Below are 11,132 nucleotides of genomic sequence, written 5' to 3' on the forward strand. Positions count from 1 at the left end.
CCTCTTGTCTCGTCGAGACAAAGTATCTCAAGAGACAACGTGCCACATCGGGCTTTATTGAAAGACCATCGTGTAATGCGGGTATCTCCCAAGGGCATACCGTGCGCCCATAGCGCCTCGCCCGTGCATTTGGGGAACGTGTCGTGTGGTGCGTGCTTGGAGCCTGAGGGCTCAAAACATGAAAGTTCATTAACGTTTCGGATCCACAACGAAGACGTCTGGTCCAGATGAGGTTCTGCTCCGCCAGAGGGTGCATCACTTCCCCTGCGGAACTGGCTCCCCCCACCCTTTGCAGACGCAGTCCTTGCAGATCTTCGAAGTTAATCAACGGTCATGCCCATGAGGTCCCTCACGTGTTGCTGTTCTGGGGAATACAAAATGTCGTCAGTATCTTGTGTCTCAATTTCCTGGTCAGGGTACAGAGCGTAAAAATCCGAATCCGAATCACTTGAAGCAAAGAGATCCGCAACATGTGGATCAAAGAGATCCGAAACATTTGAAGAAAAGAGAGGGACTTCCTTTATGTCAAAGTCTCCCATGGGCGCCTGGTCGGCTTGCGGGTCTAGGACATCCGCGTCGGGTCCCTCAACCGCCAGACCCAGCGTCGCAATCAGATCCATAGTTGGGTCAGAAGGGGGCGTGCAGCTGTCAGCTTGTAATACATAAGAGGCGTTAGCCAGTACACGCAAGGGGTTTATAGCACAAGTATCACAGTCATCACAGACACCGTTACAGGCAGCAGCCAGTTCCCACATGGGATCAACACAAGTATCACAGTCATTACAAAATTCAATGCAATTTTCTGGAGCGCCGGTCACGTCTGCCTTGTTGAAGGACCCGTTCAGGTCGACGGCCTCTGTGGTCAGAACCATAGTCGTTGTCGGCGGCTTCTTCAATTTCCATCCTGTAAAATACTTTCTCATACAGAGGAGGACTAGAGATTTCATTAGTGCCCCCCAAATTACTACCCCGATTATCACAGCCAGTGCGGTCAATAACCACTTCACTATGGTGCCCGTCCATCCCTGGAACCAGTCAGTGAGCCAGCTAAATGTATAAGAATTTTCGCGCGCGATCCGATCGATCGTCAGGGCGTGGCTAGTTTCCCTTAGTCTCACTATTGCGGCTGACACTCCTTCAGATGGATCGGGTATGTAAGTGCAACATTTTCCCTCTATAATTCCGCATACCCCTCCTTTCTCTGCCAAGAGCATGTCCAAAGCCACCCGATTCTGCATCACCATTGTACGCATGTGAATCACCGTATCCAATAGTATGTCATGAGCCGTAGCGGTGTCGTTTGCCACCTTTTCTAGGGCCAAAGCCAATTTATCTATCCGGAAACTATCCATGACTGTGCCCGCTCCTGGGAAGAAGAAACCAAACACCTTTTCCCATAGGCTCCCGTGTAGTTTAGTGGTTCCATCTTCGTTCATGACTGACCTCTTATAACGCCTGTCCAAGGACTTTGGGTCTAGCTCATCCAGTATCTCAACGTCAGGAAGGACTGAACCCAGATAACATGTGCCCCCCCAATTATTTGGTAAATAGGGGTAAGCCTTGTCGCCGCATATAAACATTGTCCCATGGGGTGGGACCAGGTGGGTGGATAAGCACTGGGTTCCCCTTACCACCCCATTAATCCTACTAACCCCCCTAGAGAATGTTATAGCCGTTATGTTGTGGTTGTGTTTATCTTGCAGTACTATTCGTAGTGTAATCCCCGAGCTCCCTTGTCCCAGCTTCCCGGGGAGAGTGTAGGCGCATTCTGATTCTCCCATACGCAAGTGGCCGGAACCCTGGAGGCAGACCGTCCCTTTCTGTGGTTTGACCCAGACGGGGGCAGGCCTCTCGGCCACATGGGCAATCATTGACGGGCGATAATTAAATTGTCGATTGCAACTCTTGCCGTTGTCAACCCCTTCTCTTTCCAGCGTGGTGACTAAACATGGGGAATCGATAGGTTGTGAGCAGAGGTCATTGAGGGACAGAGGTAGCACTATCATGTGTATTCCTGTGGTGCCTGCTTGGGGAAAGTGCATGCACGACCAGCAGTGTGTCCTATTTTGAATTGTTGCCACCTCCCTGGCCACTTTCCAATATGTGTTTTCCCCCTTCTTTGGGGCCTTATTCTGGGGGTGTGGCGTGAGTATGTATTCGATGCATGGTGTGTATTTAGTTTCGCCCCTGGCCGCGCCAGGGGTCCAGACGCTGCACCGGACCTGCATGGTCATGTCTTTCCCTAGGCGTGTGCGTGTTTGTAGCTTAAAATCAGGGGTTCCCCATTGGTATCCTGGTTGGGCCAAGGTCTTAATTCTAGCTTGCCCGTCTTCCCGGAACTCTCGTTGCTTTTGTAGTACCATGCCAACGCGTCCAGGCCCTGCCGACAGTGCTAGCCAATTTATGTTCACCCAATTTGTGTGCAGGGCTTTCTGTTCGAAACATGGTAGTGATACTCTTTGTCCCCATGTTACGGTGAGGTGTCGGGTTTCGTTTTCGCATCTATTGGAATCGGAGTTTCCCCTAGCTGCTGTCGCTATCAATAGTATTGTACCTATGATTAGGCCCATCCTTACTGTGGTTGCTGTGGTGTAGTGTCTGGTGCTTGTATGGCCAACTTACAGTGCGTGGCGTGGATCCACGAAGTCTTGCCCTCGCAAAAGACTGCCGTTGGTGTAGTCAGCAACACCTGGACTGGTCCCTTCCACCTTGGTTCCAAGGCGTTCTTGCAGGTGAAGTGCTCCACGAACACCTGGTCTTTTTCCTCTGGTGGAACACCTGGTCCACAAGTCTCCTGGGAGCGCCTGGTCTACAGGTCTCCAATTCATAGATTCAATTCATTCCATTCATAGTTTCATAGAACACCTTTTCTCCAATTTCCTAATCCACTTTTTTTCAAGTGGATCCAATTTTATCCAATATTCAATTTTTAAATTCAATCCCATTTAATCCAGTCCAATTCAAATTAAATTCAATCCTTCTCTCAGCATCCCATTACCTGTTTCCAACATCAATAAAAATAAAATTATAAAATTAATAAAAAATCAATCATCTCAACTCTCAAATCGAATCAAAAAAATAAAAATAAACGAAAATTACTTCAGCGAGAGTTTCAACTAGAATTAACACAAACAAACCACCATTAACCTCCATTAACACAAACAAACCACCATTAACCTCCATTAACACAAACAAACCACCATTAACCTCCATTAACCTCCCCCTATTATTTATTTATTTTCACGAATAAACAAATAATAGAAATAACCTGGTCTACTTCCAATTTCAATTCTGGTCAGTTCTGGTGTCTGGTCACACACAATGTTTTCCTCACCCACTGTGATTCGCTCAAAATAGATTCTCACTGTTATGTCTGAAATTCGTCTCATGAAAACCCATTCAAGAGTCCGGTGTGACAGACAGCCAAACACATAGACACGCCGAAGACCCCAGGGTACCCATCAAACTAGCTTGTCCCCAGATCCACAACACAGCGAAACATGTAACTTTACTAAAATAATCACTTACTCATAACTAGCTGGATAACTAGCATAACTAGCTCAACACCTGGAACTCATAACTAATACTCATACCACTAATTACTCATAATAACTCATAATTACTTCTGTAATTACTCATGCCAATACTTACTCAAAATAATGTAATATCCCAATCTTCACCCCTTATGCAAATCGAAGCACCCCGGACAACCCACAACCAATATCAACCACTGTAGCCGCCTTCCCCTCCAGGCAGCCACACACAGCCACATACATCTCCACCCACGTCACACAAGACAACAGCCAACGAGTGTGTCCACCACACAGAAACCTTTGGCAATGCAACAACCGAACTCCCAGACAACCAACAACAAAACCCAATCCATCTCCATGGCTCATCAAGCAGTTCCAACTTAATCCAGCTTCACATACCGATTTCCCCAAAAACTCGTGAAACTTCACCCCCATTCTGGAAAAACCCTGGACTAAACCCTGACACCCTAAATAACTTCAGACCCATCTCCAATCTACCCTTTCTGTCAAAAGTTTTGGAACGTGCTGTGGCCACTCAACTCAAACATCACCACTCTGCCAATAACCTGTATGAAACATCCCAATCCGGATTCTGCTCCAGCCACAGTACTGAAACTGCTCTCCTCAAAATCACCAGCGACCTTTTCTCTCCTCTGATGCCGGCAACCTCAACATTTTCATTCTCCTCACCTCAACGCCTCCTTTGACATCATCAATCACACCATCCTCCTCACCCTGTTTAGACCAGCTTGTGCCTATTAAACCCAAATCAGTTCACTCCCAAGCCCACAAGGACCACCTACTACTCTCAAATTATCCACTCTGGCTCCGGAATCCCAAAAGCACTCTTCTCTACAATAAACAAACTAAATAAACAAACTTTACAACGTGAACAAACTCCTCAGCGCCCTGGATACCGCCACCTGTCATTCAGAGTAGACAACAGCATCTCCTTTCTGGCTTTCAGCATCTCCTTTCTCCTTTCTGGCATCCAAATGAAATTCTGGCTTCAAATCAACTTCCTCGAACTTAACTATGATAAATCTAAATTAATCTTCGTTTGCCCACAACCCACTCACCAAATTCACCCATAACTTTGCCCCCAACATCGATGGTCATTTGAACACAAATTGAACAAAATTAATCGAACAAAACACTTCCATTAACTCGACATTCTTTTCACAGCACCAAGTTCACTTGAACATCTTTTCCTGGATACTCCCTCTTATCCAACTTTCAATAAACTGGAAAATGCTTCGCCATGGAATAGTCCACCACTCATGTAAATAATCATAAGAGTTCTGCGAAACATCTCCATCTTTAAAACTTAGCCAACCAAATTTAAACCACATGTTTTCCCCCCAAAAAACAAGTCACATTCTTTGTATATTGCCAACATTGTTCATCGTTTAAGTATCATCCAGAACTAAATTTTTATAAACCATCAACTTGTAGATGCATTTATTTATATCCCATTAACCCAAGAACTCTCAATTGCTTGGTTATATTTTAGTAATGTCATATATCCATATTTCCTTTCCAAAATGTTCCTGATATACACATTAATCCCATCTGTCTTTGTTTCCAGATCAACTCAAATCAGGAAATCAACACAAATCCTTATTACCTCCAATCAATTCAAAATTAAATCAACAATTCAAAACCAGATCGGATCAGCGATCAGAAATCACTTTTCCAATCAACACATTCCAAGCAACAATTCATTCAAAGACCAAGCTTAAAAACACAACTCTCATCTTACTGTGACAAGTAAGCAACCAACCTACTTCACACTAAACAAATAACTTTTCATCACCCCTTTCTTCTCCACCGCCTCTTACACTTAAACAGATCATAATTACTCACTCATACACTATTGCCCATCACCCAGTTGCCCCAGACCCAAACACAGGTTTGAAATCCCAGTAGGTTGTTCTTCAATCCCAACCATCATGTGATCCCAACATCTCTCCATTTATTTCGTTCCTCATGGGGTTGGTGTTTTATGGCCTTTACCTCTTACCCAATCACACTGCACATTATTCCCCGTCCTTGATGGATAATTTTACATCCAGATGGGCACAGCATCCCATTTTTGGCGACCCAGCCCTAAAACAAGCCCCTGGACTCCTTGCAGGCTGGACCAAAACCCCCGGACGAAGTTGCATCCCCAAACCCGTCCATATAAACTCCATTGTTGTCCTGTTCATCTCTCTGTGTTACATTTACATTTTGTGACTCACAGCTCCTGCCTCCATGGAACAATGACGCCTGAGCACTCAATTAGCCCTCCCAGTACCAAAGACTTACAATCAGACCGACAGACAGACAAATAACAGAGGCCTGTCGCCAGCCCCAGCACAGGACATCACCTTTCCGGGCAGGTACAATATAATCCACAGCATCGAAATGCCAATTTCTATCCGGAGCCTCGCAAAGCCAAAATCCATGCATGCGTGCTCCATCATGCAACCCGATCTGTACTCGGTGCGCCCGGCGCCCCCTATAATCAGTGAGTTATAATAACCACAATATCTCTGGCACCCAACTCGTGATACCACAATTTAATCCACGTTACTTGCATCTCTTCATCCTCACAAATGTCCTCCATTTAACGTGACTCAAATCCATCTTCTCCAGATTTAAGTCCTATATATCCTGTCGTTAAAGCAACACCCTGTAGACTCTCTTAAGAGGAAGGGCTGACTCCGCCTGTCGTTCTTCCAAGGTTAGTGAATTACCTCTGACCTTTCCCTTGCATATCTCGAACAAAGGTCAACTAAACTTTAAAAGGTCAAACTTCGAATTGGTCAACACAAATGCATCGATGCATCTTCCAGCCGCCACTCCGCACTGTACCTTACTGTATGAACAAGACTTCCTGTTGGAACTTGGCTCCGGAAATTAATTACTCTGTCTTGAAATCGTTTATTTTAGCCATCTTAAATAAATCCATCCATCTATCCATCTTATAAATCCATCTTAAATAAAAATCCATCTTATAAGTAACGTATTCGTCCTGTGACATTGCCTGGCATATATGTCGCAGCCGGCCACTATTCCGACATGGCTCGTCTGACATGAACGTCCGACATCCAGCAAAGTCGAAATGACCCACAATGCATTTGGGCACACATCCTCCTCTGAGAGTGGGCGAGTTATCGCCAGCACTCTGAGCAAATCTCATACAGCACACCCGTGACTCGCGGCTCGCTCGGCTCCTGTCTGAACACCCAATATCCCTCTACCCAAACTTCCACGGAGCCGCACGGCGGAAACACAGGTTTGTACCACACTTTAGTTAAACGACCATTGCCAGGATTCTCGGATAGACGTTTAATTTCACAACACACATGACAAAAATCCGATTTAAATTCAGAGATCGCCGATCGACCTGGCACAACCATCTCAACGCGACGACGCCACGCCGCCCCCCCCCCCCCCCCGTCTTGGCGCGCACCCTCGTGCCTCCACACGAATCCCAACACTCCCTGCACGCCGCTCTATTCGCGTTCGCGGCGGGGTTTACATCGCAAAAAAACAGGATCTCCGACGCTTGACCTCTCTGATCCAAAATGCACTATATGACACCAATTCCAAAGGTGAGCTGCCTCAGCGATACATCCCACACATACAATACACAATATCTGCCATTGAATGAACTCTTCAATTCAAGTAAAACACACATATTGATTCGAATTCTGCAACCATCTCCAAGAAACCGCTTCATATCAACAGTAGATCGACAAGGGCACTCCGGGTGCTTTCCTGACCCGATTTATATCAATTCGCTTCCCAAACAACTCCCAAACAGATGAAAATCCGGACTCAGTTCAGGACCTCGCCTGTTCTCTCGGATAGACGTTAAAATGGACATTCCCGGCCTGAATTTCCCCCAAGTCGAGCAGATCGCTTACAAAGTTTCACACCGAAACCCTCTGCTTTGCACATGACACACAGACAAACACATTGGCCAGACACACACGTCAATTAACATCCCAATATACATTCATTCCTCATTCATATACGAGTGAGTCTCCCATTCTTCGCGCGAAACTCAGATCGACTCAAATCATGCCTTTCTCCAGCCACTCCCAAACAATCTTTGCTCATTCATGTTACGTCTCTCATTCAAGGAAAAGGATTTTTGGGACGGGTTGGACGGGGGTTGGTTGAGGTGAAAGAAAAAAAAAGGGAAGGCAGGGCGGGGTGTTGGGGTGTTGCCTAGAGCCCTGGGACTGAGCTCAGGTCTTGGGGGGGTGGGGGGTCTTGGTCTGGTATCTGGTCCAGCGGCATCACTCGCTGATTTACTTGTTTAACTACCTCCTTAATTGTTTTGTCCTGAACTTTGCTTCCTGAACTTGCTTCCTTTGGCTCTGAAGCTTCAAATTCCTACAATGCAGCTCCTGCTTCAATTTTCAATATTTCAAAACCTAACCTGTCCTTCTCACCCTGTGGCCACCTGGCCCATTTCCTGTGAGCTTATTTATTTTCTCTTGTCCACCAGATCCTGGCCTGCTTTATCTGGACCTCTTGTCTAGAACTTAGTCTAGAGCTTCCTGGCTTGACCTCGTAGTTGTCACTACCTTCTTGTCAAACCTACCTGGTACCTATGCATTTCACCCTTCCTGGCCATGTCCCTTTGGCCGTCTAAGTTAACCACAGCCCTCCTTCCCTGGCATGCAATGGCATACCCCATCTTGTCTCTGGGCTGTTCCTTCCTGGAAAGTTCTCGGCCTGGCTCGACCTATATGGCTGTCCGACCTCACTTTCCCCCTCGTCCTTGTTAATTATTACGTTACCCTTAAATAATATCCAGCGCAAATATTGTAACGTTACTCTTAAATAATATCCAGCGCTAAATCTATCCTTAGCTTTACTCTTAATGTTTATCCAGCGCAAATATTGTAACGTTACTCTTAAATGATATCCAGGTGATTTCAACAAAGACACGCCATTCTGTGGCCTGAAATGAGCCTCTACTTACAATTTCTGTTCGGAGAGCAGGCAGAGCAGAAGGCAGAAAGGAACGGGCTGAACCCGCTCCAGGAAGGAAGGTACGACGTGCCGGCGTCCCGGCGTTCGGACAGCCTTCCTTCTGTCGCTCGGGGTCCGCTCTCTCTGTCCTCTGTCTGCTGCAATCCGAGTCACGGCACCAAATGTCAGAAACCACCTTTTCTGATCGAAGCAGAGTTCCACCAACAGGCTTGAGAATGACGAGACCTTTATTAAAATAACACTTTATACGGATCCGGAGGAGACAGACATCTACAGCAAGCTACAGCAAGAACATGCCAAGTCAAGCCTTCCTGAAAACACATTGATTCTCATTCATTTATATATGAATACGATTATCAGAAAATCTCCGAGAGAACAAAGCGACTGGCGAGAGTCCCTCCCCGTCATTCCTAGCCCCCACCGTTATCCGCTCTGTCATTCGGGGGAGTGCAGCACGCACCTTATCATTCGGACCAGATGTGATTTCAAAACTCCGACGAGGCAGAAAATATAACTCATTAAAGGGAGGGTGCATTCTTGGCTTCGACAAACCCATAAAGTATATGGGTTTGTTCAAAATGAGTAATTCAGAGCATGTTTATACAGAGTCAAGCGTCGCTGTGATTAATACAAAATATATATGGTTCACGATAGGTTTTATGTCTGCAACCTAAACATTCTGCTAGTGTTACGCAAAATCACGCGCATGTGAGCGTTCTCCTGCCCGCGGCTCGAGGCGCCGTCTGAGAATCATGATAGGGATTTTACGACCGGCCTTATCTAGCCTCGAAAGTGCACACGTATACAATTTGTCCAACACGACTGAAGCGAGCCTTTCCTCATTTTAAATGAAAGCGAAGCAAAAACCTCATTGTAACTCAGGCGTCACTGTCATTAAACAAAACAGTTAATGTTTTTGGCAATTTATCAAAGGATTTATGTCTACGATTCAAGCAGCCTACCTAAGGTTCGAATACATTTTATTAACTCATGAAATAACATTATAGAACAGCATTTTATAACATAGCTTACGTGGTAATACGTCAGTCAACCGGCATTTATAATTGAGCATTAAGCAGTAACAAATCTGAGACCTGACATATATATATATACAGTGGAACCTTGACTTACGAGTGCCCCAACTTACGAGTTTTTCGAGATACGAGCCGTCGCTCGGGCGGTTTATTGCTTTGAGATGCGAGCCGAGATCTGAGTTACGAGCTTTCGCCACCCGGTCACGTGGTTATCTTGCCGTGCAAGTACAGTATCTCTGTCGTATAGCGCTGCATTTTTGTTTTCGCATGTTGGTTATTTTGAGTTTACGCCACCAGGTGGGTTCTGGTCACGTGGTTATCTTGCCGTGCAAGTACAGTATCTCTGTCGTATAGCGCTGCATTTTTGTTTTCGCATGTTGGTTATTTTGAGTTTACGCCACCAGGTGGGTTCTGGTCACGTGGTTATCTTGCCGTGCAAGTACAGTATCTCTGTCGTATAGCGCTGCATTTTTGTTTTCGCATGTTGGTTATTTTGAGTTTACGCCACCAGGTGGGTTCTGGTCACGTGGTTATCTTGCCGTGCAAGTACAGTATCTCTGTCGTATAGCGCTGCATTTTTGTTTTCGCATGTTGGTTATTTTGAGTTTACGCCACCAGGTGGGTTCTGGTCACGTGGTTATCTTGCCGTGCAAGTACAGTATCTCTGTCGTATAGCGCTGCATTTTTGTTTTCGCATGTTGGTTATTTTGAGTTTACGCCACCAGGTGGGTTCTGGTCACGTGGTTATCTTGCCGTGCAAGTACAGTATCTCTGTCGTATAGCGCTGCATTTTTGTTTTCGCATGTTGGTTATTTTGAGTTTACGCCACCAGGTGGGTTCTGGTCACGTGGTTATCTTGCCGTGCAAGTACAGTATCTCTGTCGTATAGCGCTGCATTTTTGTTTTCGCATGTTGGTTATTTTGAGTTTACGCCACCAGGTGGGTTCTGGTCACGTGGTTATCTTGCCGTGCAAGTACAGTATCTCTGCCGTCAACTTGTTCAGAGTGCCGGCGATAGCTCGCCTTCTCTTTGTGGAAAACACGGTACTGAGAAGAAGAAGAGGATGATGTGCTTGGATATAAAACACGCAATCGTCGAAAAACATGAGCGAGGTGTGCGTGTTGTCGACTTGGTGAGGCGGATGTGAAGGCAGCTGAAGATTTTATTATAACTTTTGCCGAACTGATAGAAGCCGAACGATACATCCCCCAGCAAATCTTCAACTGTGACGAGACAGGGCTCTTCTGGAAAAAGATGCCGAGGAGGACGTATATAACGGCAGAGGAGAAGAGCATGCCAGGCCACAACTTGTTCAGAGTGCCGGCGATAGCTCGCCTTCTCTTTGTGGAAAACACGGTGAGATCCTTAACATCCAACAACTAATGGGACGCAAACGGGGCGCCCAGTTTAGCGGTACACACATTGATGAATCACCCTGCCTGTGATTCACCCATGACAGGTTATAGCTGGGTCGGGATTCAAACCCAGGCTGGACAGTTTAGACTTTAGAGTCAAGTGTGCGTACCTCCAGTCCAGGCCATCCTGCCAACTTGTATGCTGCATACA

General features: G+C 46.0%; 1 long non-coding RNA gene across 1 annotated transcript; it reads right to left on the reverse strand.

Moving 5' to 3' along the window:
• Nucleotides 1-672: 672 nt before the first annotated feature.
• On the reverse strand, nucleotides 673-8,735 carry LOC144888843 (uncharacterized). Its single transcript, XR_013621406.1, has 2 exons — nucleotides 8,521-8,735; nucleotides 673-2,794 (listed from the first exon to the last, which is right to left on the reverse strand). It is a non-coding gene; the product is annotated as an uncharacterized LOC144888843 (long non-coding RNA).
• Nucleotides 8,736-11,132: the final 2,397 nt, after the last annotated feature.

The sequence above is a fragment of the Myxine glutinosa genome, chromosome 14 (assembly GCF_964187855.1).
Source record: "Myxine glutinosa chromosome 14, kmMyxGlut1.1, whole genome shotgun sequence".
Classification (NCBI taxonomy): Eukaryota; Metazoa; Chordata; class Myxini; order Myxiniformes; family Myxinidae; genus Myxine; species Myxine glutinosa.